Below are 23,939 nucleotides of genomic sequence, written 5' to 3'. Positions count from 1 at the left end.
TGGTTAAGACTTCACCTTCCAGTGAAGGGGGCATGGGTTCGATGCCTGGTCAGGGAGCTGAGATCCCACAGGCCTCAGTGCTAAAAATCCAGAACAGAAACAACAGACACAATATTGTAACAAGTTCAATGAGGACTTTGAAATGGTCCACACCAAAAAATAAAAATCTTTAAAAATAAATAAATAAATATAGAATTCCATATGATCCAGCGTTTCCACACCTTTGTTCCTACTTAAGAGAAATGTAAATATATATGCATGCAGAAACTTGCATGCAAATGCTTATAGCAGCATTATTCCTAATATCCTCCAAAGTGGAAATGACCCAAAAGCCCATCCCCTCATGAATGGGTAAGTATAATGTGGTATGTCCTTACAACGCAATGTTACTCAGTCACAGAAAGAAATCAAGTTCTAATATACACTATAAAATGAACTACCTTAAAAATGGTATATGAAGTGAAAGAAGCCAGATACCAAAGTTACATACTGTATGATTCCTTTTATATCCAGGAATATCCAGAAGAGGCAAATCCACAAGGACAGAAGGTGGATTAGTAATTGCCAGGAGCTGGGGGAAATGAGAAACAGGGAGTGACTGCTAATGGGTATGGCTTCCCAGGTGGTTCAGTGGTAAAGAACCCACCTGCCAATGCAGGGGGCACAGGAGACTCGGGTTCGATCCCTGGGTGGGGAGGATCCCCTGGAGAAGGGAACGGCAACCCACTCCAGTATTCTTGCCTGGAGAATCCCATGGACAGAGGAGGCTGGCAGCAGGCTGAAGTCCACGGAGTCATAAAGAGTCAGGCGTGACTGAGCACACAAACACATGTAGGGTTTCTCTGGGGGAAATGTTCTGGAATTCGTGATGATGGCCTGAGCAACTTTGAAATGATACTAAAAACCACTGACTTGTACACTTTAAATAGATTAATTTTATGGCATCTGTATTATTTCTCAATTTTTTAAAAAAGGAAACAATTTGTGTTGAGCAGAAGTATACAGACCAAAAAAACCCCATTTAAATAGAATTTAAAAGACAAAGCTAAACTATAGGGTCGAGGAATACATACATAGGTAATAAAACCATAACAAAACCATTTTAAGTGATTATCATAAAATTCGGACTAATGATTATTTTAGACTTTAGAGGTTTGGGGTCTGGAGGGAATATATGAAGAGAGTTAATGAGGTGCTGGTAGCATCTCATTTTTTGGTGTAGTTGGTGGTTATCTGGCTGTTCATTTTATGATAATTCAGTAAATTGCACACACATTTATGTAGTGTACACTTTTCTGTTATGTGCTATGTTTCACAATACATGTTCTTTTTGATTTGTTAGGGGAAAAAAAAACCAGAATTAGATGCTCTACAATTTACTTAATCATTCCCATATTGTTGACATTTCGATTGCTTCCAATTTTTCATTATTCTTAACAACACTGCAATTAACATTTTTGGGCAAAAATCTCCTCCCATATTTTTTATTACTAACTGGGGATAGATTTACATATGTGGGCCTGCAGAGTCAAAGGATTCAAATATTTTGCAATGGATACTATGAGCCCTCAGATGTAGTTTTCCTTTTTTGTGTGACATGTGGTTTCTTTCAGCCCAGTGTTCCAGTTTTCCAGGCCTTTCTGAATTCTGATTCTGTCCTCAGATATTGAGTGACCCTCTCTCCCTACAAGGCATTTCCATCTTCCTCTCAAGGAGGCTCTCAGCCTCTCATTGCAAGCCCAGGTTCTGCCGTGAGCTTGGTTCTGCCCCCTCCCAGTTACTTACATCAGTATTCATGACCAATGGCAGAGCACTTCTGATAACGGAGTTGCTCTCCTGTATCTGAGATCTGTCGCCCGTGGTTCCCAGGCAAACTCTCCTCTGCAAAGGACTCTTCAAATCACGATGCAGTACCATCCGCATGTCAAATTACAGCATCTGTGACTCTCATACAAATATAGAAGGACCACGTGCCAAATATTTGTTTAACTTAATTCATGAGAGACCAGTAAGATGGTGAAACTGGTTTATAGAACAATTCAAAGACTGAAGATTGATGGAGTCAGTCAGTCCAAGAAAGGCTGAAATGAATTTAATAGATATAAAACTATGTGGGCTTCCCAGGTAGATTAGTGGTAAAAAAAAAAAAAATCCTCCTGCCAATGCAGGGGATGAGGGAGATGCAGGTCTGATTTCTGGGCCTCGAAGATCCCCTGGAGTAGTAAATGGCAACCTGCTCTAGTATTCTTGCCTGGACAACCCGATGAACGGAGGTGCCTGGCGGGCTACAGTCCACAAGGTCGCAAAGAATTGGACACAACTGAGCACACACACACACACACACACACACACACACACACACACACACACACAACTATGTAGAACTGTACAGGCTAATTAAACAAAAGTAATCTTTAGAACTGTCTTTTTACCAGATGCAGAAATACATAAGTCAGCATGTAACTTCACAGTGTGTGGGTTCTATTTAATGGGTAACAAAGTGAAATTTAGGTGTATTTTGCTAGATGATAAATAACCTTTAGGGGAAAGATTGTGAAACAGTGTCCTAGGATGACATTTAAAGGACTCGTAACCATCCTCTGTCTTTATTTACAAGTGTTGGATATTTTTCTAACCACATTTTTTCAGTGGCCCTGAAAATAATTACTGGGTCTGTCTTTTGCTATTTCAAAAATGCTGAAAGACTTGGGTAGATTACACTGTAAAATCTAAGTCACTACATAGAAAAAAAATTTTTTTCTTTCTAAGGCCAGCTCAGTTCATTTTGCATTATCTGAAAACTCACAAAAAAACAGTTCTGTTTTGTTGAAATCATCAATGCTTTGCAAGATGTAAGAAACCTCACATCTTCAAGCGTCCATGGAGGGGGCATATACCCATGAGTCTCCTGAAATTGTGTTCAGATTATTGGTATAGGCACACGTGTGCATTTTGCTTAAAAAGGAAACAAATTTCCATGATCTCAGAGCGTTAAGAAACACTGCCAAGTACGGCTTCTGCAACTAGTATTTCCATGGAATTAGCCACCTTATTGCAGGGTGCATTTTCTTCATGCATGTCCTATTTCCTTCTTTAGAATCACTGGTTATAAACGCTGCTTTTAGTCACATCCCTCCCACCCACCAGCCTGTGAGCAGCTCCATCCTTCCTATGGGGGAAAAAAAGGCATCCATGATGCGCCGCTGCACCAACCCAGACATGCGCAGAGCAACATCACTAAAGACACACAAAGGTAACATATTCTTGGCTGTTACATTTTGCAAAGCAAACCAGCTAATCAACCAATAGCTCAGCTGCTAATGAAGCACTGCTCATTTGTTACTGTAATTCCTTCTCTTTTAAATTTTATTTGCAGCCTTTGTTAAGAATTCAAACGTACTCTATCATTTGCATTTATGTGAATATATATTTAACATAAAGCTATTCCGATATACCAAGAGTAATGGATGGTAAGGTTAGATTTCCAAGTAAGCTATGAAATAATAGTCCAAACTCCATCTCAAGGCAGGAACAATCCATCAGCCTGCTGCTTGTACAGGGTAGCCATGATGTCCTTGGGTCAATCCCAAATACCTCAGGAAGTCATTAAAGGCGTCTTTCAACTCACAAATTTTATTTTAATTAGAGACTAGAATTGGTTACTGAATGAATTATGCTTACAATAAGTTTTATATTTAAATACACTCTGAGATACTATTTTTACCGTGTTTACTATTTTTTAAATTTGAAAAAGAGGGTTAGCGTTACAGGGACCCAGAAGATAGGCGATGGGAAAGATAAAAGTGACAAAAAGCAAGATTTCAATTTCTCTCCAGTGATGGATAAATAACATTTCACAGTGTAGCAAAAATAATAGCAGGTACTGTTTACTGGACACTTAATGTATGGCAGTCATTGTGCTCTATGCCTGACACATATTTAGTAATTTATTTATTTAATTATCTATTAGATGCTTAATAAATATGTGTCTTAGCCTATAAAATACAGTTTCTGCCTGATAGTATTTATATGCTATAGAGAGGAGAGACCATAAACACAGAAAGAAATACAAATACACACACACACACACACACTTTTTAAGACCACTTCATTAATCCTGAATATTCACTGCAAGAACTGAAGCTAAAGCTGAAGCTCCAATACTTTAACCACCTGATGCAAAGAACTAATGCATTGGGAAAGACTCTGATGCCGGGAAAGATTGAAGGCAGGAGGAGAAGGGGACGACAGAGGATGAGATGTTTGGATGGCATCACCGACTCCATGGACATGAGTTTGAGCAAGCTCCAAGAGTTGGTGATGGACAGGGAAGCCTGGTGTGCTGCAGTCCATGGGGTCGCAAAGAGTTGGACATGACTGAGCAACTCAACTGAACTGATTGAGTGTATAATTGATGTACAAAATACTGTACCTACTTAGTGTATACAATTGGGTGAATTTGAAGATAGGCATATACCCACAAAACTAGCACCACAATCCATGCCATAAATATATCCATCACCTTCAAAAAGTTTCCTCCTGTCATTATTATTATTATTATTTGTGATAAAACGATTAACATAAGATCTACCTTCTTAACAAAATTTTAAGTAGATACCACTAACAATAGTAGTATTGTTAACTACAGGCACAATCTGAGCAGGAAATCTCTAGGAATTTTTCATCTTACATCACTGAAAGCTTGTACCTTTTGACTATGTGTTCATGCTCAGTCGCTTCAGCTGTGTCCGAGTCTTTGAGACTATAGCTATGGACTATAGCCTGCCAGGCTCCTCCATCCATGGGGATTGTCCAAGCAAGAACACTGGAGTGGGCTGCCATGCCCTCCTCCAGGGGATCTTCCTGACCCAAGGATAGAACCAACGTCTCAGCTCTCCTGCATTGACAGGTGGGTTCTTTACCACTAATGCCACCTCCCAATTACCCATCTCCCCACTACAGCATTCTACTCTCTGCTTTTGTGGGCTTCACTATTTTAGATTACTCATGTAAGTGAGATCTGGGCTTCCCAGGTGGCACTAGTGCTAAAGAACCCACCTGCCAATGCAGGAGACATCAGAGACATGGGTTGGATCTCTGGGTCAGGAAGATTAGTAATGATATATATCAGAATTAGCTAACACTTAAGGAATCACCCTCACATCCCAATAGTAAAATGTAAAAGAAACCAAATACTCTAAAGGGAGACATGAAATTTTATTTTCAATCACCTTCACAATATACACTTTGGATTGGAACGAAAACTGATGTTTTCCAGTTCTGTGGCCGCTGCTGAGTTTTCCAAATTTGCTGACATATTGAGTGCAGCACTTTCACAGCATCATCGTTTAAGATTCGAAATATTTCAAGTGGAATTCCATCACCTTCACTAGCTTTGTTCGTAGTGATGCTTTCTAAGGCCCACTTGACTTCACATTCCAGGACGTCTGGCTCTAGGTGAGTGATCACACCATCGTGATTATTTGGGTCATGAAGATCTTTTTTGTATAGTTCTTCTGTGTATTCTTGCCACCTCTTCTTAATATCTTCTCTTCTGTCAGGTCCTTGACATTTCTTTCCTTTACTGAGCCCATCTTTGCATGAAATGTTCCCTTGGTATCTCTAATTTTCTTGAAGAGATCTCTAGTCTTTCCCATTCTATTGTTTTCCTCTATTTCTTTGCACTGATCACTGAGGAAGGCTTTCTTATCTCTCCTTGCTATTCTTTGGAACTCTGCATTCAAATGGGTACATCTTTCCTTTTCTCCTTTGCTTTTTGCTTCTCTTCTTTTCACAGATATTTGTAAGGCCTCCTCAGACAACCATTTTGCCTTTTTGCATTACTTTTTCTTGGGGATGGTCTTGATCCCTGTCTCCTGTAAAATATCATGAACCTCCATCCATAGTTCTTCAGGCACTCTGTCTATCAGATCTAATCCCTTGAATCTATTTCTCACTTCCACTGTATAATCATAAGGGATTTGATTTTTGTCATATCTGAATGGTTTAGTGGTTTTCCCTACTTTCTTCAATTTAAGTCTGAATTTTGCATAAGGAGTTCATGATCCAAGCCACAGTCAGCTCCAGGTCTTGTTTTTGTTGACTGTATAGAGCTTCTCCATCTTTGGTTGCAAAGAATATAATCAGTCTGATTTTGGTATAGACCATCTGATGATGTCCATGTGTAGAGTCTTCTCTTGCATTGTTGGAAGAGGGTGTTTGTGTTCTCTTAGCAAAACTCTATTAGGCTTTGTCCTGCTTCATTCTGTACTCCAAGGCCAAATTTGCCTGTTACTCCAGGTGTTTCTTGACTTCCTACTTTTTCATTCCAGTCCCCTATAATGAAAATGACATCTTTTTTGGGTGTTCATTCTAGGAGGTCTTGTAGGTCTTCATAGAAGCATTCAACTTCAGCTTCTTCAGCATTACTGATTGGGGCATAGACTTGGATTACTGTGATACTGAATGGTTTGCCAAAGAAAGGCAATGCCAAAGAATGCTCAAACTACCGCACAATTGCACTCATCTCACACACTAGTAAAGTAATGCTCAAAATTCTCCAAGCCAGACTTCAACAGTACATGAACTGTGAACTTCCAGATGTTCAATCTGGGTTTAGAAAAGGCAGAGGAATCAGAGATCAAATTGCCAACATCCATTGGGTCATCGAAAAAGCAAGAGAGTTCCAGAAAAACATATATTTCTGCTTTATTGACTATGCCAAAGCCTTTGACTGTGTGGATCACAACAAACTGGGGAAAATTCTTAAAGAGATGGGAATACCAGAGCACCTGACCTGCCTCTTGAGAAATCTGTATGCAGGTCAGGAAGCAACAGTTAGACCTGGACATGGAACAACAGACTGGTTCCAAATAGGAAAAGGAGAATGTCAAGGCCGTATATTGTCACCCTGCTTATTTAACTTCTATGCAGAGTACATCATGAGAAACGCTGGGCTGGATGAAGCACAAGCTGGAATCAAGATTGCCAGGAGAAATATCAATAACCTCAGATGACACCACCCTCATGGCAGAAAGTGAAGAAGAACTAAAGAGCCTCTTGATGAAAGTGAAAGAGGAGAGTGAAAAAGTTGGCTTAAAACTCAACATTCAGAAAAGTAAGATCATGGCATTTGGTCCCATCACTTCATGGCAAATAGATGGGAAACAATGGAAACAGTGAGAGACTTAATTTCTTGGGTCTCCAAAATCACTGCATATGGTAACCACAACCATGGAATTAAAAGATGCTTGCTCCTTGGAAGAAAAGTTATGACCGACCTAGACAGCATATTAAAAAGTAGAGACATTACTTTGCCAACAAAGTCCGTCTAGTCAACGTTATGCTTTTTCTGGTAGTGATGTATGGATGGCGAGGGTGGGATGTTCTGAGAGAATAGCACTGAAACAAGTATACTATCAAGGGTAAAAGAGATCACCAGCCCAGGTTGGATGCATGAGACAAGTGCTCAGGGCTGGTGCACTGGGAAGACCCAGAGGGATGGGATGCGGAGGGAGGTGGGAGGGGGGATTGGTATGGGGAACACATGTGGATCCATGGCTGATTCATGTCAATGTATGGCAAAAATCACTACAATATTGTAAAGTAATTAGCCTACAACTAATAAAAAGAAATGAAAAATAAATAAATAAATAAAGTGAAGCTATTGTGAGTCAAGAAAAAAAAAAAGAAAAGAATGCTGACTGCCAAAGAATTGATGCTTTTGAACTGTGGTATTGGAGAAGACTCTTGAGAGTCCCTTGGTCTGCAAGGAGACCCAACCAGTCCATCCTAAAGGAAATCAGTCCTGAATATTCATTGGAAGGACTGATGCTGAAGCTGAAACTCCAATATTTTGGCCACCTGATGTGAAGAGCTGACTCATTTGAAAAGACCCTGATGCTGGGAAAGATTGAAGGTGGGAGAAGGGGATGACAGAGGATGAGATGGTTGGATGGCATCACCAACTCAATAGACACGAGTTTGAGTAAACTCCAGGAGTTGGTGATGCACAGGGAAGCCTGGCATGCTGCGGTTCATGGGGTTGCAAAGAGTCGGACACGACTGAGCAACTGAACTGAACTGAACTGAATATACACTTTCTCCAGCAATTCTCTTGGAAAATATTCTTTAAAAATCATCAAATATGAGCTAGCTGTACATTCAAAAATCATTCATTGCTATAATAATAAAGGAAACTTAGAAACAATTTAAATATCCAATGATAGCAAAAATCATTTAAAAATATTATGATACAAACATTTATACAGTCATTACAATCATATTTTGTAACAATTTTTGTGATTATAAAGGATTGTGATGTAAATAATAAGTTCAAAAAGCATGATAAAAAATTTTACATCACTGGGACTTCCCTGGTGGTCCAATGGTTAAGATATCACCTTCGGATGCAATGGGTGCAGATTCAATCCCTGGTGGGGGAAATAAGATCCCACATGCCTTGTGGCCAAAAAACCAAAATAGAAAACAGAAACAATACTGTGACAAGTAAAGACTTTTAAAATGGTTCCACACAACAGCAATGACAACAGAAACTTTACATATATGAACATGTCTATGCCTGCAAATAACAGGAAGTAGAAAGCTAACAGGTTACTAATGACTTTCTCCAAGATGTCAGATGATAGCTGATCATTTTCAAAATATCCACAGTGAATACGTATTACTGTTTTCCCCCAGCTTTACTGAGGTATGACTGACAAATAATAATTATATATATTTAAGGTGTACAATGTGATGTTTTGATATATGTGTACACTGTGACATGATGGAGCTTTTATCATCCCAAATTGTTCAACCCTCAAGAAATCCAGGGAAATTTCTGGGCTGCGATATCATGACACTTGCTTTCAAACAAAGCCTGGCAATTTCCATGGACCCCTGAGGATAATGCTTCTGCCTGAGTCTGTCTCTGTAATCTCAGGGAAGCTGGCAGGGATCTCCAGGGAGACCCTCACACACACTCTTGTGTTGGATTCTCTTTCTCATGTGACTTAGGTGTATTGATTGGCTTTTCCCTTCATCTGACCTTGGCTGAAAAAATTGTGCTGAAATGTCTTGGAGGCATGTTTCCCTGAGACTCATGCTGGTAGAACACTTCCCCTCTTATGTGCTTTTCCTGATTTAAGTGGAAACACATGAGAGGTGGAATCAATTCGCTGAGTCCATTTGCATATGGTACTCTAGTAGCCAGGCCTCTCCACATTTCCTATCTGCCAAGTTCCCTCATGTATCAGCAGGAGAACAGGGGAAAAAGAGTGGAGAGTCATTTTATGAGGATCCAGGACACTTATTTTTGCTACTGTCTCTACTGCTATCTCACCAAATCAGGGTCCCTTTATTTTCTAATACGTGTAAAGCTGAGAAACCAAAGATACACTACAAACATCTTTTGTCACAGCAGCCATATCTAGCCAGCTGCAGAAGTGTATATACAATTGATTCTTTGGTGTCCAAACAAACAATAGAAACCAAATTTTCAACCTATTTTGGATGCATGTGTTATTTAGTGGCTTAGTCTTATCCAACTCTTTGAGACCCCATAGACTGTACCCTGCCAGGCTTCTCTGTCCGTGGAATTTTGCAGGCAAGAATACTAGTGTGGGTTGCTATTTCCTCCTCCAGGGGATTTTCCTGACCCAGAGATAGAACATGCACCTCCTGCGTTGCAGGAAGATTCTTTACCAATGAGCCATCTGGAAATAGTCTGACTTAAAGGATCATGAGGGTAAATCAGTAAGTTTTCCCAGGATTATCACACCTAATGATTGCAATGTTCCTTGTATCAATTCTAAAATTTTACTTGATTTTATTTTATTAAAGCCTTTTGTGAAAAACTTTCCTTGCCTGATTATGACAGCTCATGTGGGTTTTGGAGAAGTGATACCATGAAAAGGTGGTTGCTGAAGGGTAATTTAGTCAGCATTCTCATAAATCACACATGTTTTCTGTCTGATTTGCCAAGAAGGAAATGTCTCAGGACACAAAGAGCATCCTCCATATTTTAGTTTGATTTCCAGGCCTAATTATGTTTGCTTAAACTCAACACACTTGTGATTCCACAAGGAGGATGTTGTTGTATGATGGTATTTCAGCTTTTTTAAATGTCTGAAGTTGATTTCCTTTCCTGGAAATTGAACTCCTACTGTCATCCAAAGATATAGGCATCTAAGGGAATTTACTTTGATCACATATGAAAGAAAAGATTCTGTCATACAGAGTGAAGTAGGTCAGAAAGAGAAAAACAAATATCGTATGTTAATGCATACGTGTGGAATCTAGGGAAATGGTACTAATGAACCTATTTACAAAGCAGAAGTAGAGACAGGGACATAGAGAATAAACGTGTGGACATCCAGGAGGAAGAGAAGGTGAGACGAATTGGGAGATTGGGATTGATGCATATACACCACTGTGGATAAGATAGGTAACTAACAAGAACCCGCTGAACAGCACAGGGAACGGTGGTGAGCTGGAGGGGAAGGAAATCCAAAACAGGGGATTCACAAACTGAATACTGGTTCGCTTGGTATACAGCAGAAACTAACATAACATTGTAAAGAAACTATATGCCAATAACAATTGATTAAAAATAAAAAGTAAAATTAATACTCCTAGAATGAGACCAAAAAAAAGATTTAACATGAAGTTGATCAATTTAACAATAGCCTTTTGCAAAAAATTATAATGGAATATAGAACTAGAATTATCAAATAAGAGCAATAGATTAAAAAGGGCCAACTCTGTCAGTTCTTTCACATACACAAGCTTACATCCTCTCCCAAAAGGCACCAGTTATTATCACAAAAGGGTTTTCAAATCCTGTCAATTTCATTTGAAATGCATTGCAGATGCATTTCAATTTCTCAGACCTTTGCATTACCAAATTCTATATCAAACCTTCAGTATTTTTTGCAAGCTTGAACTATTACAGCATCTTTTATTTCCTCTATCTAGTTTCTCACCTATTAATCTATCCAACTCCTAAATCCTCAGTTTTGTTATTTAAGTTACCTAATTAAAATACCCATCATCATCTCCTCAGTCAAAATCTTCTCAACACTGGTTAATTCCAGTGTACCAGATCCACAACTGAGGAAGTAATGTGACAGTGGGTGATGGAGTCGTTGCAGGAAAACAGACCAGGTCTCCATTTTCCATGACAAGGGGGAGCTACCTGAACTCTGAGCTGCAGGGCTTCAGGAGCCAATGTTTCATTTCCTTGGTCTTGGTCATGTTCAGAAATATGAACTCAAACTCCAGGAACTGCCCCGCTGAGATCATTCCAGCAGTCAAAGAGTAAGGAGATGTCACGGTAACCAGAGTCTCGTGTTACAGTTTGAAACCAAAAGTTAGGAAGAAAAGGCAGATTAGCGGAGTAAAACCTTTTTCTTGCATCTCCCAGACGTGCCCAACCAGGAGGGTACAGGGTAATGCTATTTTTGAGATCACATCCAAGGAAATAAGGGTTAAATAGGACCCACTACAGCACTTGCTGTTGCCCTTTCTTTCTTAGAAAGTGGACAATTGAAAATATTTAATTTTTCAATGAGAACACATATGGAAACCACCTGGAAAACTGGGACATATGCTTACTTAGTGTGAGTCAGCTGGGGCTGCCACAGCAGAATTCCACACATGGGGTGGCTTAAAAAGCAGAGATTTATTTTTCACAATTCTGGAGGCTGTGAATCAGATTGAGGTGCTGGGCAGGTTTCGTTTCTTCCAAGCCCCCTCTCCTTGGTTTGCCAGTGCAGGAGACGCAGATGTGGTTTTGATCCCTGAGTCGGGAAGATCCCCTGTAACAAGAAATGGCACCCCACTCCAGGATTCTTGCCTGGGAAATCCCATGGGCAAAGGAGCCTGGCGGGCTACAGTCCATAGGGTTGCAAAGAGGTGGACGTGACCGAGCAACTGAGCTCTCAGCATGCATAGCTTCTCACTATATCCTCACGTGGTTTGTGGGGGGGTGTGTCCTACTCTCTTTTTATTTTATTTATTCGACTTTTTATTTTGTATTGGTGTATAGCCAACTGACAGTGTTGTGATTGTTTCAAGCGAACAGTGAAGGGACTCAGTCAAACATATGCATGTATCCATTCTTCCCCAAATTCCCCTCCCATCCAGGCTGCCACATGACATTGAGCAGAGCTCCCTGTGCTATACAGGTCCTTGCTGGTTATTCTTTTTTATTTTTTTATTGAAGGATAATTGCTTTACAGAATTTTTTTGTTTTCTGTCAAACCTGTCAGCCATAGGTATACATATACCCCCTCACTTCTGAACCTCCCTCCCATCTCCCTTCCCATCCCACCCCTCTAGGCTGATACAGAGCCCCTGCTTGAGTTTCCTGAGCCACACAGCAAATTCCTGTTGGCTATCTATTTTACATATGGTGATGTAAGTTTCCCTGTTACTCTTTCCACACATCTCACCCTCTCCTCCCCTCTCCCCATGTCCATAAGTCTATTCTCTATGTCTGTTTCTCCATTGCTGCCCTATAAATAAATTCTTCAATACCATTTTTCTAGATTCCATATATATTTGTTAGAATATGATATTTATCTTTCTCTTTATGACTTACTTCACTCTGTATAATAGGTTCTAGGTTCATCCACCTCATTAGAACTGACTCAAATGCATTCCTTTTTATGGCTGAGTAATATTCCATTGTGTATATGTACCACAACTTCTTTATCAGTTCATCTGTTGATGAACATCTAGGTTGCTTCCACGTTCTAGGTATTGTAAATAGTGCTGAATGAACAATGGGATATATGTGTCTTTTTCAATTTTGGTTTCCTCAGGGTATATGCCTAGGAGTGGGATTGCTGGTTATTCATTTTAAATAGAGCAGTGTGCACATGTCCCTCCCAGACTCCCTAGCTATCCCTTCCCCCATCCTTCTTCCCAACAAATTGTTTTCATGGATTTACAGTTTTATCAGGTAGATGACAAATGACATTATCAGAGAGGAAAAAATTCTCAGATCCCTCATACTAGTATATCAGGAGTCAGATCTTACACCTGTTAGGGTGAACAGTAACTTCTCATTAGTTACCTATTTTACACATAGTGTCACTAGTGTACATGTATCAATCCCAACATCCCAGCTCACCCCGCCCCCCTCACTCTTGGTGTCCATATGCTTATTCTCTACATCTGTGTCTCTATTTCTGTTTTTATGAGGACCTCAGTCAGGTTAGGTTAGGGTCCACACCAACAGCCTCTTCTCATTTTACTTTTATTGCCCCTTTAAATGTCTTATCTCCAAATACAGCCACATTGTAAGGTGTTGGGGCTTAAGACTTCAACATATAAACTTGGAGAGGATACAAATCAGCCCATATCATGAAGCTAGTGGTGGTGCTATCAGAGCTGGTATCCTGAAATAAAATGCCAAGATGGGCATCAGTTCATGATAAAACAGACTCAGCTTGAAGCATCCAAGCCTTGAAGGATGTGTCCCTAAGATTTGCCTAAATTGTCCCAAATCTGTTTTTATTTTCATAACCTCAGAGGTTAAATCATCAAAATGTCATATGGCAATATGATTGTAGCGCCTTTATTAGCCTTCAGTGCTAATGTGTTTACAGAATTCCATGTGGGGGTATTTGATTCATGAGTTTTTAAATTCCTAAGCACGTGGTGTGTATTTCATTATCACTGTGCTATTACTCTCAAGTTTCATTGCACTATGATGACACAATGTGTCCTGTATGAAAATAATTATTTTAAATGTGTTGAGGCTTGCTTTATGGCTTAGGACTTATCTGAATTGTGTAACTGCTCCATGTGTATGTGAGAAAAATTGTATTCTTTGTTAGATGAAAAATATGTCCATTGAAATCTACCTGATTAACTGTGTTAGCAAAGCATTCAATTTGTGTGATGTGTCTATGTGTGTCTGTGGGTTGGGCTTACAATTACTACTGATATGGGCAGTGAAAATGTCCTAATAGAATGATGAATTGGTCACAATTTCCTTATAATTGGTTTTAAATCAGGGAGAGATAATTCTAAGCATAATCAAAAAATATATATTTTGATGCAACTTTAGGTGATAGCGTTTCAAATTATCTCTCTCTCATGAAATGACACTTTTTGTCATTCGTTAGTAATATTCTACACTTACTGACATTTTCTCTTAAAACCCTTTTTGTTTGATATTCGTAGACATCAGCTTTCTTTTGGTTAACATTTGCCTGGGGTATCTCTTTTCACACTTTCCTTTTGTTATTTCTGTCATTTCAATGTCCTTACGTGGTATTTTAACCTTTTATAGTCAGCAGATAGCTGAACTTGGTGTCTTTTTAATCGTACAGCCCAATTTGCGCCTTTTAACATATGGGTTTAGATCCTTCATCTTTTTTAAATTTTTGGTTATTTTCGGCTGTGCTGGGTCTTCATTGCGGCACAGGCGTTTCTGCGGTTGCAGTGAGCGGGGGCTGCTCTCCAGCTGTGGTGTGTGGGCTTCTCATTGCAGTGGCTTCTCTTGCTGCAGAGCTCGGGGCCTAGGGCACGTGGACTTCAGTAGTCGCAGCTCCAGAGCTCTAGCGCACATAGTTGTGATGCACAGGATTAGTTGCTCCATGGCATGTGGGATCTTCCCAGATTAGGGATGGAACCTGTGTCTCCTGCATTGGCAGGTAGATTCTTTACCCAGGAAGCCCAAGACCCTTCATCTTTTTATGTTACCAATTATTTAGTTGTATTTATCTGAAAATATTTTGTTATGCTAATATTTTTGTATTCTTTTATCTTTTTGCTTTCATTCCATTCATTGCCCACATGCACACCCTCATTCTACCATCTTCTGTCTGTGTGCTGTGTTTAGTCTCTCAGTCGTGTCTGACTGTCTGAGACCCCATGGGTTGTAGCCCACCAGGCTCCTCTGTCCATGGGGATTCTCCAGGCAAGAATACTAGAGTGAGTTGCCATGTTCTCAATACTGGAGTGGGTTGCCATGTCCTCCTCAGGGGATCTTCCCAACCCAGGGATCGAACCTAGGTCTCCCACATTACAGGCAGATTCTTTATCATTTGAGGCAGCAGGGAAGCCCGAGAATACTGGGGTGGGTAGCCTATCCCTTCTCCAGGGGATCTTCCTGACCCAGGAATCGAACCAGGGTCTCCTGCATTGTAGGCAGATTCTTTACCAGCTGAGCTACCAGGGAAGCCCCATCTTTTGTCTATCTTGGAAAATGTATACACTATTTTTATTCTTTTAAGAGTTCTGCCAGTCCTCAAATTCACAGCAGTTGGTTTGGCACATTTTTTTGTTTCTGAGGTTGTTCTTGGCTAAATGTATCCTCTGGGAACCCCGAGGGCTCGAAGTGGAGCATCCTTCTCTCCAGAAAGGACCTGCCTTTGCTTCTGTTTAGTGCCAAGGCCACTGCCAACCTGACACCATTGTGATTTCATTTTCTTAGCTGGGAATTGGCATGGCCCTGCCAGCAGCAACTATTCACACCCCAAGTTCCAAAAAGGTCTCCCTTTGGGTTACAGTTTTTCTGAGTGGAAAAGGTTGTTTTGTTTTGAGTTTTGGTTTCTTGTCTGTTTGTTCTCTGTCTTCCAGAGGCTTGTGGAGATGAGCAGATTTCCTCATTGATGCTCTGCAACAGCAGGCATAGAGGTTTTCACTCCCTTTTTAAAGGACTATCCCTTTGAAGGACCCTAATTTGCCAACAAAGTTCTGTCTGGTCAAGGCTAAGCTGAGCGCCGAAAAATGGATGCTTTTGAACTGTGGTGTTGGAGAAGACTCTTGAGAGTCCCTTGGACTGCAAGGAGATCCAACCAGTCCATCCTAAAGGAGATCAGTCCTGGGTGTTCATTGGAAGGACTGATGCTGAAGCTGAAACTCCAATACTTTGGCCACCTCATGCGAAGAGTTGACTCATTGGAAAAGACTCTGATGCTGGGAGGGATTGGGGGCAGGAGCAGAAGGAGGCAACAGAGGATGAGATGGCTGGATGGCATCACCGACTCAATGGGCATGAGTTTGAGTAAACTCCAGGCGTTGGTGATGGACAGAGAGGCCTGGCGTGCTGTGATTCATGGGGTTGCAAAGAGTCACACACGGCTGAGCGACTGAAATCAACTGAACTGAACTGAATATGTCAGGCTCATCTCCCTTCCTCTTCGTGCAATGTGTTAATCTCTTGTTCTCCCCTTTACTGTCCTCAGGGATTCTCCCAGGTCTGTGCATTCTTATATCCTGAATTCAGTCTCCACTAGAGAAGTTTAACCCTTTAGTTTCTAGAAAGTTCAGCAATGCTTGTACAATATGCTCGTTCTCATTTATCCAGCAACTAGTTTGTTTTGCCAGAGAAGGTGATAGCACCCCACTCCAGTACTCTTGCCTGGAAAATCCCATGGATGGAGGAGCCTGGTACGCTGCAGTCTATGGGGTCGCGAAGAGTCGGACACAACTGGGCGACTTCACTTTCACTTTTCACTTTCATGCATTGGAGAAGGAAATGGCAACCCACTCCAGTGTTCTTGCCTGGAGAATCCCAGGGACAGGGGAGCCTGGTAGGCTGCCATGGGGTCGCACATTGTCCGAAACGACTGAAGCGACTTAGCAGCAGCAGTTTATTTTACAATAGCAGAAGTTTCCTAGTTTCTAGACCACCAACTGATGGAGGCAGAAGTGTAAGAAGCAGACTTTTTTGATGATGGATTCATGTTGATGTATGGCAGAAACCAACACGAGATTGTAAAGTAATTATCCTCCAATTAAAAATAAATACTTTTTAACTTTAAAAAAAAAGTGTAAGAAGCACTTTTCATCTGGTTGGATATTAAATCTGGTCAAATGCCTTTTCATCCTCTATTGAGAGAAGTTTCCTCCCCTTCCATCGGCTAATTAATTATTAATAACAAATTAATTATTCATCATTCATTAATAATATTTATAGAGAATTTACAGTGTGCAAGGCACTATGCATTGTGGCTTATGTGGTCTATCCTATCTAATCTTCAAATCCTCAAAACCTTGAAAGGAAGTCACAGATCATTACTCTCCAGAGATGGGACTGGCTTCCAGGCATTTCTTGCCCAAGACCTTTTATTTCCACAATAATCCACACAACTCAGTGAAGGAGAAATGCAGAATTAGATGGCCTAGGAACCAGCAAGAGTCTGAGAAAGCTTCCTTGAGATACTGGCAGGTGATTGTTTCCAGCTCATCTGGAAGGCTGTTAGGATGCAATCTGCAATGTACAGGACTGTAAATACAGACAGAATCCACAGCATTTTCCACCCTTTATGGATTGGTGAGTTAGTGGAGGTTCCATGTGGTTATGCAACTCTAGATAGAATAGCAAAATAAACCTGAGATTGTGACAAACTGACTCTGCTCTTATTGAGCCCAGATATACTTATTTTGGGGCTTCCCCGGTGGTCCAGACAGTAAAGAATCCACCTGCAATGTGGGAGACCTGGGTTCAATCCCTGGGTTCAATCCCTGGGTTAGGAAGATCCCTTGGAGGAGGACATAGCAAACCCACTCCAGCATTCTTGCCTGGAGAATCCCCATGGACAGAGGACCCTGGCAGGCTACAGTTCATGGGATTGCAAAGTGTCAGACATGATTGAGTGACGGAGTACATACTTATTTTCATAGAAATGTACACCCTTTGTGCAACTGTTCATCAGCAAGAGTCTTATGCCTTTGGAATCTCTTTTTCATCACTATTCAAAAAATGTTCCATGGCTCCATTGCCAGAGAAAATATATTCTTTTAGGTTATTGACAATCCCCTCTTGTTGCACACTATCTTTTGCTAAGGCATAATTCAGTTATTATCTGTATATTTATTCTCTGGAATGGCTTTGATCCCAGACCATGTTTTAATCCAATTTCATAGCCAGAAGAAAATAGAGAAGTGAACCAGCCTATCATTCACTCCTTCATTCAATCCATCCTGAGCCCTCTTCAATTTGCCCAGGCTGGAAATATAGGAGGAGACAGACTGAAGTGTTCCTGCCTGCTGCAACCGTAGACTCTAGGAATACGAGGCAGACACATAAAATGAGATTTTTTTTTTTTTACTTTGCAAAGGGCTAGATGAAAACAAGAAGGGAATGAACCTAGAGAATGTCATGTGCTAAGTCGATTCAGTTGTGTCCAATTCTTTGTGACCCTATGGACTGTTGCCTGCCAGGCTCCTCTATCCATGGGATGTCCCAGGCAAAAATACTGGAGTGAGTTGCCATGCCCTCCTCCGGTGGATCTTTGTGACCCAGGGATCGAACCCACATCTCTTATGTCTCCTGCATTGGCAGGCGGGTTGCTTACCACCAGCGCCACCTGGGTCAAGTAAGTCAGAAAGAGAAAAACAAATATCGTATATTAACGTATATACGTAGAATCTAGAAAAATAGTACAGATGAACTTACCTGCAAGACAGAAATAGAGACACAGATGTAGAGAACAAGTGTATGGATACTGAGGGAAGCAGGCAGGATGAATTGGGAGCTGAGATTGACATATATACACTACTGATGCGTGTTCGTACCTGCTTGGTTGTTGCAGGCATGTCTGACTCTTTGTGACCCCATGGACTGTGCCTCTCCAGGCTCCTCTGTCCATGGGATTCTCCAGGCAAGAATATTGAAATGGGTTGCCATGCCCTTCTCCAACACTATTGATACTATGTATAAAATAGGTAACTAATGAGAACCTACTGTATAGCACAGGAAACTCTACTCATTGCTTTGTGGTGACCTAAATGAGAGAGAAATCCAAAATAGAGGGGGTATATGTGTACCAAGAGCTGATTCATTTTGTTATACCAAATAAACTAACACAACATTGCACAGAAACTATACTCCAATAAAAATTAATTTTAAACACACACATATACACAAAGAAAATAAGAAGGGATACTGAGACAGTACCAGAAATCATTTTAGAGAGAACAGTCAGGAGCAATCTCTGCAGTGAGGTGACCTGTGGACTGAGAGATGAGACGGAGCCAGGACGCAAGCCAGAGATGGCACCTTCCAGGAAGATCTTCCCTTGCATGCCGGGCCTGGCTGTGACAAGTGTCTTGGTGTTACAGAATTCAACCATGAATGTAGGGTCAAAGGTGCTGACGCTGCTGAGTCCCTAGAATGTGACTTCCTCACGGAAGGCTAGATGTGCAGTATAGCAGGGGCGGGGTGCAGGAGGGTGCCTCTTTGGTTTCTTTGGGTAGAATCCATGTCTGCAAGATCAGCTAATAACTTGGACTTCCCTGGTGGTCCAGTGGCTAGAACTCCAAGCTCCCAATGAAGGGGGCCCAGGTTCAATCCCTGTTTAGGGAACTAGATCCCACATGTTGCAACTAAGAGCTCATATGTCACAACTAAAGATCCCACATCCCACAACTGAAAAACACACACACACACACACACACACACACACACACAAAAATCCACATGCCACAGTGAAAATCAAAGACCCTGTGTGCAGCAACTAAGGCCTGGCATGCTCAGTGGATTCGGTTGTGTCTGACGCTTTGTGACCCCTTGAAATGCAGCTCACCAGGTTCCTCTGTCCCTGGGATTCTCCAGGCAAGAATACTGGAGTGAGTTGCCATGTCCTCCTCCCTGGGATCTTCCTGACCCAGGGACTGAACCCAGGTCTCCCGCACTGCAGGCAGATTCTTTACCTTCTGAGCCACCAGGGAAGACCCACGACCGAGCACAGCCAAATTAATAAAATAAAATATTTAAGATATCAGCTAATAACAGATGGAGGAAGGGAAGGTTGGAAGCAACTATTGATGAGAACTGCCAATTCCCGTCAGCTCAGCCAGGCCTTTTCCTTCGTGGGTTTAGAAGACAGAGTGCAGGTCTCTGAGGCAGACTGTGTGCAGGTTGGTGCAGTCAAATTCACCCTGTAGTTAGTGAATCATCCGCCAGACTTGTCACCACCTTCAGTTTTCATTCTGGTCTTTTTCCGCCACATGATAAACACCATAGCAGGACTTGTTATCTCAAAAGAGAAGAATTCACAGGGAGTCTAAATTCATGTAGACCTTTTGTGTTCCTGCTTTTCTAGCAGCTGTTTTTGTACACCTGACTACCTTGCAATAAGAATGTCCATAAGTCAGCTCTGCAGTGAAAGATCTCTGAGCACTTCCCCAAGTGTGATTCAAAAAGAGTAGAGAGAATCCACCTCTAGAGGTTAGGGTTGGGGTTTTTTGTTTGTTGGTTTTTGTAATAACACATCAATCTTTATTGAAAACTGTAGTATTAATGGCTTCCATGGTAGCTCAGTGGTAACAAATCCACCTGCCAAGGCAGGAGACGTGTGCTTAATCGCTGGGTCAGGAAGACCCCCTGGAGGAGGAAATGGCTACCCACTCCTGTATTCTTGCCTGGGAAATCCCATGGACAGGAGAGCCTAGAGGACAACAATCCATGTGGTTCTTGTCGGCAAAGAGTCGACATGACTGAGCGACCAGGCACACAATATTAATATATACATTTCTTGTTATGATAAATATGCTTTTAAGAATTTTAAGTCTGAGCTCATCTACTTGTCAGACTGCATAAAATATTAAAATGGCATGCATTTAGACATAATGGAATTGGCTCAGGATGGTCATTCCATTCCTTTATATTGACTGACACCTTAAGTTCAATGCAGAGGTGAGGTGTGCCTTTAACACTGAAGACAGTGCTGATTTAAATGCTAACACAAGATTCTTTCAGTTTCCTGCTGTGGTTGAAGTATGAAGCACAGTGCTGATTTCTTCAAGAAATGCACATCTTAGTTCCTGCACAACGGTGAGCCCCCTGTCCAACAATGAGAAACCCTGCGTGTGTGTGACCTGTGCCTCCTAGGACACCAGTCCTAAACTCGTCTGAGCCCGACCAAGTTCTGTCTAATGGTAGATTTAGACCTCTCTAAGTCCTGTCTCATCTATTTCTGCTTTACTGACTACACCAAAGCTTTCGACTGTGTGGATCACAATAAACTGTGGAAAATTCTGTAGGAGATGGGAATACCAGACCACCTGACCTGCGTCTTGAGAAACCTGTATGCAGGTCAGGAAGCAACAGTTAGAACTGGACATGAAACAACAGACTGGTTCCAAATAGGAAAAGGAGTATGTCAAGGCTGTATATTGTCACCCTGCTTATTTAACTTATATGCAGAGTACATCATGAGAAATGCTGGGCTGGAAGAAGCACAGGCTGGAATTAAGATTGCCGGGAGAAATATCAATAACCTCAGATACGCAGATGACACCACCCTTATGGCAGAAAGTGAAGAGGCACTAAAAAGCCTCTCGGTGAAAGTGAAAGAGGAGAGTGAAAAACTTGGTTTAAAGCTCAACATTCAGAAAACTAAGATCATGGCATCCAGTCCCATCACCTCATGGGAAATAGATGGGGAGACAGTGGAAACAGTGTCAGACTTTATTTTGGGGGGCTCCAACATCACTGCGGATGGCGACTGCAGCCATGAAATTAAAAGACACTTACTCCTTGGAAGGAAAGTTATAACCAACCTAGATAGCATATTAAAAAGCAGGGACATTACTTTACCAACAAAGGTCCGTCTGGTCAAGGCTATGGTTTTTCCAGTGGTCATGTATGGATGTGAGAGTTGGACTGTAAAGAAAGCTGAGCGCCAAAGAATGGATGCTTTTGAACTGTGGTGTTGGAGAAGACTCTTGAGAGTCCCTTGGACTGCAAGGAGGTCCAACCAGTCCATCCTAAAGGAGATCAGTCCTGAGTGTTCATTGGAAGGACTGATGCTGAAGCTGAAACTCCAGTACTTTGGCCACCTCATGCGAAGAGTTGACTCATTGGAAAAGACTCTGATGCTGGGAGGGATTGGGGGCAGGAGGAGAAGGGGACAACAGAGGATGAGATGGCTGGATGGCATCACCAACTTGATGCGCATGAGTTTGAGTAAACTCCAGGAGTTTGTGATGAACAGGGAGGCCTGGCGTGCTGCAATTCATGGGGTTGCAAAGAGTCGAACACGACTGAGTGACTGAACTGAACTGAAGGCCTGTCTACACTGATGATGTTTAGATGAGACCATGAGCTTTCTGCGATGAGAACACTTAGACCTGACTGTGTTCTGTGTGCACTAGGACATGGAGACCTGGGTAGAGACCTGGCCTGGCCTCTGTCCTGGAAAACTCCATGTCTGCATCTGAACGTCAGTGCTCAGATGTCTGGGGTCTGGGGCTGAGGTGGGCTTCTCTGGGTAACCGTGCTCTCCTCTGAGTGGGGTTCCATGGCCCTCCCGGGGGTCAGTGCTGTGGTAGGGCTCCTAGTCTGTCCCCTGCCAGGTTCACCTTCCTGGGGCTCCTGGCGACCCCTCAGGTGGGCTACCTGGTAATTATTCCAATTTTCCAGCACATTCAGGTTGAGTAGGGAGGCAGGTTCACCTGGTGAATTGGTTCCAGGGCACAGGGATCGGGCATAAAGTCAATGGGCAGCAGGTGAGGTTGCTGCTGTGGTCTCCTTCCAAACCAGTCTCTCCTCCGAAGAGAACAGAGCTGCCCCTCGTCTTTCAGCCAGCTCTCCTGTTTTCTCAGCACCTCAGCAGGACAAGAAAGACAGAGCCTGCCAGAACCAAGGTACTGTGTTCACCTCTAGCATGGGCTTTCAAACCAGAAAAAGTCACACAAAACCAAAGTGAAAAGAGGAGGGGCCTGACTTCTCCGGGACAACTGAGGGGAGAGGAGACCAACCCTAGACTTCTTTCTGGGGTCTCCAGAGGTCCCAGAGACCTGGCTTGTTTATACATTGGAGGCCGGCTGACCACAGCCATGGTGTCCTGACTGAGGGGACGTGTGACCCCAGTTGGGGGGTCTGGGCACTGTGTGAGTCTCACCCCATCTGCACGGGTCAGGATCATGTGTGCGGGGAGACCACAAACAAAGCTAAGAAACAGGGACAAATAATGAGAGCGTCACTTGTGTTTAGGAATTAATGCTTTACGGTATTCACTTTATACAGGTCCGTGCCTGTTTGCCTCTTTACCCTCCGCGAGGTTCACCCTCCCTGGGGCTCTGGGAGACTCCTCGGGTGTCTACCTGGGAATTATTCCATTTTCCAGCACGAGCATGGTGGGAAGGGAGGCAGGTCCACCTGTGAACTTGATTGCAGGGCACACGGATCAGGCAAAAAGCCAAAGGGCAGCAGGTGAGGTTGCTGCTGTGACCTCCTTCCAGTCGACCGTACCTGCTCAGCAGAGACCAGACCTGCCCTTTGCCTTTCAGCCCTGCATCTGGCGTGTTTTCTCCACACCTCGGTGGAACAAGAAAGAATCAAGCATGCCAGGTCCAAGGTAGTGTTCAACATTTATCATGACAGCTATAAAAACAGTTAATATCACACAGAACCAAAGGGGAAAAAGGAGGGCTTTCCTGTGACAAGAGTGGGGAGAGGAGACCGACCCTACCTCTTTCTGCCATCCCAGGAGGAACCCACTCATTTCCACCTTAGGGGCCCAACCAGCAGAGACCTGGTGTCCTAACCAAGGGTCGTGGGACCCCAGGGGCAGGTCTGGGGATTGTGTGGGTCTCACATGGGTCAGGATCCGGTACCTGGAGACCGCATATCTGCTCTTTACCTGCTGTATGTCTTGTTGCCTCTGAGACTCCCAACATCTGAATTGCGGGTGTTGCCCTGATTAACCTGTGGTCCTTTTTCTTCTGTTCACATTGTCACATTCACGTGAAGTCAGGCACCTTTGGGTGGGCTCTTGCTCTGTGTTCTGGAGAATGAAAACCTTTGGAGGCATCATATTAATACCATAGTTTATCACATGCTAATTCATAGGTCACCGCTGTCTGATTTCCCCAAGACCAAGCTCGGGTAATTTAATTTGTAATTTAATCTTTACTTTATAGTGGAGTAGAGTTGATTTCCGTTGTTTTGTTAGTTTTAGGTGTACAGA

General features: G+C 42.3%; 1 pseudogene; it reads left to right on the top strand.

The window, feature by feature from the left end:
- The first annotated feature begins 3,147 nt into the window (after positions 1 to 3,147).
- The window catches only part of LOC122706630, a 36,073-nt pseudogene continuing 15,281 nt past the window's right edge, over positions 3,148 to 23,939 (top strand).

This window comes from Cervus elaphus, chromosome 13 (genome assembly GCF_910594005.1).
Source record: "Cervus elaphus chromosome 13, mCerEla1.1, whole genome shotgun sequence".
NCBI classification, from domain to species: Eukaryota; Metazoa; Chordata; class Mammalia; order Artiodactyla; family Cervidae; genus Cervus; species Cervus elaphus.
The sequence above is the reverse complement of the archived record's forward strand: the minus strand, read 5'-3'. Positions and strand labels throughout refer to the sequence as shown.